Genomic DNA, 6,000 nt, shown 5'->3' with positions numbered 1-6,000 from the left:
GCACTGGAGGAATCCATGAAAACCCCATAATGGAGGTGACAACAAGATGCCTTTAATCATAGAAATCCAGGAACAGGCCATGTGAGTGGCAAACATAATGATTGAAATTTAAAACAAACTAAAGAATGGCCAGAGAAGGAATGAACTAACTGCAAGTTCATTAAATAGCTTCTGTTATTTATATAGAACATTGAAGTTTGCAAAGCACTGTAATTAAGTCATTTGAGCCTAACAACAGAGAGGAAGAGCCTTGGTGGCAAAGTGAAGTCATCATTTCTGTAGAGCGCTCCCAATACAACCCCTTTAAAACTACTCCCAAAATGCACCAAACTGAATTTTGGCCAGAAAAGTCAAGAAAAGGTCACAGTGAGTCATTTTTCCAACCCAGAGCAGCTTAGGAATAAAGAAAGAGAAGTCTGCAGTGACTGGGGTAGAAACTGGCTAGGAGCACAGCTGGGCAGAAGCAGCATAAGCAGTGGCTGCAGTACTGGCCTGTAGCAGCAGCAGCCCAGCACCTGGGGAGAGTTAAGGGTCATAGAGACCCAGGAGGACCCCTATACCAGCCCTGAGTGCGGGATTAGGTGTCATCTGGCGACCCTGTCCCTCATTACCCACTTCCAGGGCAGAGAGGAGTGGTCATGGTGAAGAGGGAGCAGTGGCCCCATCTGTGTAAAGAACAAATCACATACCAGGAGGGCAGTGACCAGACCCCTCCCTGGATCACCTGGTCACTTTGAAAACTTACAGGCCCCCACTGAACTATGAAAGCAGCAAGAGAATACAAAAGACTGAAGCTCAGACCAATCATCTCCCGCTTGAAGTGAGCATATTCCAACCCTGATATTAAGTCCAAAGTCAAGCAAAAGACTGGAAAAATGAACAAACAACAAAAATCATGACCATAAAAAGCTTCTATGGTGACAGGAAAACTCAAGACATAAACTTAGAAGAAGATAATGACTTGAAAATATCTACAAGTAAATTCTCAAGAAAAAAAATGCAGATTGAGGCAGCTAGGTGGCGAAGTGGATAAAGCACCGGCCTTGGATTCAAGAGGACCTGAGTTCAAATCTGACCCCAGACATTTGACACTTACTAGCTGTGTGACCCTGGGCAAGTCACTTAACCCTCATTGCCTAAGAAAGAAAGAAAGAAAGAAAGAAAGAAAGAAAGAAAGAAAGAAAGAAAGAAAGAAAGAAAGAAAGAAAGGAAGGAAGGAAGGAAGGAAGGAAGGAAGGAAGGAAGGAAGGAAGGAAGGAAGGAAGGAAGGAAGGAAGGAAGGAAAGAAAAAATGCAGATTGGGCACAAGCCAAACTAGCTAGAAGAGCTAAAGAAAGCTAAAGAAGCAATAAATTTATTTAAAAATCAAAAAAGAGTGCTTGGGGCAGCTAGGTGGCACAGTGGATAGAGCACCGGCCCTGGAGTCAGGAGTACCTGGGTTCAAATCCAGCCTCAGACACTTAGCGCTTACTAGCTGTGTGACCCTGGACAAGTCACTTAACCCCAATTGCCTCACTAAAAAAAAAAAAATTTAATTTAAAAAGAGTGGTAGAGGAAAATTGGGAAAAGAAATTAATGATACAAGAGAACTATAAAAGTCACAAAAATACAAAAGAAAATAATTCTTTAAAAATTAGAATTAACTAAATGGCAAGAGAGGCACAAAAATATATACTGAAGAAAATAGAAATCAGAATTGATCAAAAAATTATGAAAGAAGTATAAAACCTCACTGAAGAAAACAACTCCTTAGAAATTCAACTTGGTCAAGTGGGAAGCTTATTACCCCCTGAGACTTCAAGAAATAAACAAAAAACAAAGTCAAAAGACTGAAAAAATAGAAGAAAATATGGAATATCTCATAGGAAAAAACAACAGAACCTAGAAAATCGATTGAGAAGAGATAATTTAAGAACTATTGGACTACATGATAAGAAAAATAATCTAGACATGATATTTCAAGAAATTATAAAAGAAACCTGCCCTGATTCTCTTAGAACCAGAGGACAGGATAGAAATTGAAAGAATTCACCAGTCACCCTATGAAAGAAATCCCAAAAATGAAAACTCCCAGGAATAGTATAGCCAAAATCCAGAGCTATCAGATCAAGGAGAAAATATTGAAAACAGTCAGAAAGGGACCATTCAAAGCACAGTTAGGATCACACAAGATCCTACCACAATAAAGAAGTAGAGTGCTTAGAATATGATATTCTAGAAGACAAAAGAGCTAGAATTGTTGTTCAGTCATTTTTCAGTCATGTCCAAATTCTTCATGGCCCCATTTAGGGTTTTCTTGGCAAATACTGCAGTGGCTTGCCATTTCCTTCTCCAGCTCATTTAACTGATGAAGAAACTGAGGGAAACAGAGTAAAGTGACTTGCCCAGGGTCACCCAGCTAGTAAGTATCTGAGGATGGATTTGAACTCAGGAAGATAAGTCTTCCTGACTCCAGACCCCGTACCCTTTCCACTGTGCCAAGTAGCTGCTCAACCAAGAATAACCCATCCAGTAAAACTTAATATAATCCTGGGGTGGGGTAAAATGGATATTTAATGAAATAGGGATTTTCAAGCATACCTGATTTTAAAAAAAGAGCTGAATAAAAATTTGACATTCAGACATGATCCTAGAGCCCTGGGAGATAAGTACTATTATTATCCCCATTTTACGGGTAAAGAAATGGAGAGGCTAAGTGAGGGCTACACAACTAGTATCTGAAATAAGATTTGAACTCAGATCCTCTATGTCTAGAGTACTTACCCACTATCTCACATATTTCCAGGACTACTTATTTAATTGATGCCTTCCACCAAATTCTCAGTGTTTAAGACATTAAAAAAGAGGCCGCTGTGGTATGGCGAAAAGAGCACAAGAATTCTGAATCACAGGATCTGTATTCAAATTCTGGCTATGACTTACTTGTTGTGTGACTTTGGATAAATCAATTAACTTCCCTAAAGTACAGTTCTCTCCTCTATAAAATGAAAGTGTTAGGTTAGAAGGGCTCTGGGGTGCCTTCCAATTCCAAATCTGTGATCCTATGAAATCTAAAAAGGAAGCCTGACTCCATAGCATGAAAGGCATGACTTGGGAAATGCAAGCTCGCTTCTGGGACAGCAAACACATTCTCATTTGCCAAATCTCCTTGTCAATCAAGAGATCTCTGGTGGGTGATTATTAAATAAAGCTATTTGCCTCTCTAGGCTCTGGTTCCCTCAAGAGTAAAGGTGGGAATAAGACTATTTGGAGTACCAACCTACCTCACATGTCACCCATCATGGGGGGCCAGACTTACATTCTGTGCCAGTGTTTAGGCAAAGGTGGGAAGAAGGAGGGGGGAGGGGAGGCAGGGACAGTGAGGAAGAGAGTCACACACAACCCAAGCTGAGGAGGCAGGTTGTGAGATGGGAGGGGGGAAAAGCAGGGAGAAAAACCAGCATGGAATAGTAACCGTGTTGTGTGCTGTACCTCACAATCCAAAGGGTTGGCAATGAATGTGAAGCTTTGTTGCCAGAGAAGCAATTTGAGACTGGGAAGTCACTCTTCAGTGAAGAAGCCAGAATGCAGAAATGACTAATAATAATAGCTAACATTTATATAGTGCTTACTATGTGCCAGGCACTGTGCTAGGTTTTACAAATATTACAAATATCTGTAGTATTACAAATATTATTATAAGTAACTCAAATATTATCTCACTTGATCCTCACAATAAACTTGAGAAGGAAGTGCTATTATTGTCTCCATCTTACAGATGAGGAGATTGAGGCGAACAGAAGTTAGGTGGCACAACTATTAAGTGTCTAAGGTTGAATTTGAACTCAGGTCTTCCTGACTCCAAACTATCCACTGTGCCATCTAGCTGACTAAAGGGATGATTTCAGAGAAACCTGGGAAGACTTATATGAACTGATGTAGAGTAAAGTGAACAGAACCTGGAGAACAATGTACACAGTAACAACGACATTATAAAGACTTGTAACATTGCACCAACATGGAAAGACTTAAAAACTCTGACCCACACACCAATCAGTTACAACTCTAGAGGACAGAAGATGAAACATGTAACTTACCTCCTGCCCCAGAGGTGATGGACTCAGGCTACAGACTAAGGCACACATTTGTGGATATGGCCAATGCTAGAATTTCTCTTCCTTGCCTGTGCTTATTGGCTGTAAGGGTTTTGCTTATCTTTCTTTTTTTTTTCCATAGAGGGGGAGGTAGGAAGGAGAGAAAATGGATTTTCATTCTTAGAAAAAAATATATTAATTTACATCTTGGAAAATAATTTGAAAAAAAAATACAGGATACAGAGAGGGAGAGAGCAAAGGGAGTTTGACCATTCTTCAAGTCAATTGATTTCCCATCATTTCAGCTTTTTATGTTCATAGCTTGCTTTCCCTGTCTCAGCCCAACAGGAGGTTGGCATGGTCTGGGGCAGATTTTGACAAGCCTCCTCTTGACTTAGAAATTTCGATTAGCCTGAAAGCTGTTATAAGTCTGCTATGAGGAAAATGCATCATAAACCTTGAAGCCCTATAGAAAAATTCCCTATTGTATATATGGGGTGTCCCAAAAATCTTAGTTCCGTTTTTAGCCCTTTTTTGTTGTGGTTTTTTTTTTTAGCAAACCTAAAACTTTGTTTTATTTTGTATTTATTTCTCTGTCTCTAGAGGCAATGTGGTTCAGTAGGTAAAGAGCTGTCCTTGAAGCTAAGAAGACCCAGGGTCAAGTGCTGCCTCTGAAACATACAGGCTGTGTGACCCTGAGTAAGAGATTTAACCTCTCTGTAGCCCAAGCATCTAAGATTAAATATTTAATATGTAGATATTAAATTTAATATTTTGTTGTTGTTGTTCAGTCATGCCTGACTCCTTGTGATCCCATTTGAGGTTTTCTTGGGAAAGATACTGGAATGGTTTGCCATTTCCTTCTCTATCTCATTTTACAGATGAAGAAACTGAGACAAACAGGGATAAGTGATTTTTCTAGGAACACATAGCTAGTATGTGTCTGAGGCAAGATTTGAACTCAGGTCTTCCTGACTCTAGGCCTGATGTTCTACCCACTATACCACCAAATTTAATACAGATATCTGTTAAATATTGAATATATAGATAACATAGACATTATTTTTAGTATATCTCAATTTGTGATTTCATCAGTATGTATTTGCCCTTTATAATTTAACACTGTAAGGGGCTAAAATTCTAGCTAGTCTGTCTAAAATATCTAATGAGTGGTTGCCAATAAATTATAAGTTTTGGCAAGAGTTAGACTTTTAAGCATTTATTAAGGAGAATAAGAATTTGGTGAAGAGAGAGAAAAAGGCCTAGATTCATCTATCTATCAAAGGGAGAGCACATTTTAGCTCCACTCTCCACAAGTCCTCACAAAAGAGCACAAACCACACCTTCCTCAATCCCACAAGCCTCCTGTGAAAACTGGAAATGTCCTGTCCCCACACAAACAGATCCAACCTAATTGGCTGATAGCTTTGATTGACAATACCCACGAGCAAACGTCACTTCCTGACACCAAGGACCTGATCACATGGCTTGCCCTCAGACGCCTTCTCCTCATGGCAGAGCTTTCCTACCATAGCTTTCCAGCAGGTGGCATCATTCCAATCGTTACAACACAGTCCTCAAGAATTCCTGCAGCTGAAAAATTCACCACCACCCCGTAGCCAATCAGGCAACGAGCATCTCAGAACTAAACCACACAGGTCCTCAGATGACCAAACATGGTCCATTGCCAAGGCCACTCACAATCTTTCTAACTTGGTAGGATCACTCTGCAGGAATAACCTTAGATAAGCCAAGGTCATTTTCACGCTGTGACCAGGCATCAGAGAAGGACTTGGGGGGATAGTTATCATTTCTAGACAAACTAGGCATTGCCCAAACTCTATTATTACACCTTCTATCATCATCCCTTCAGGTCTTTGCCTAGGCTGTCTCTCCTGCCTGGAGTGCATTTTTTTACTTACCCTTC

Source organism: Dromiciops gliroides, chromosome 1 (genome assembly GCF_019393635.1).
Source record: "Dromiciops gliroides isolate mDroGli1 chromosome 1, mDroGli1.pri, whole genome shotgun sequence".
Taxonomy (NCBI): domain Eukaryota; kingdom Metazoa; phylum Chordata; class Mammalia; order Microbiotheria; family Microbiotheriidae; genus Dromiciops; species Dromiciops gliroides.
The sequence above is the reverse complement of the archived record's forward strand: the minus strand, read 5'-3'. Positions refer to the sequence as shown.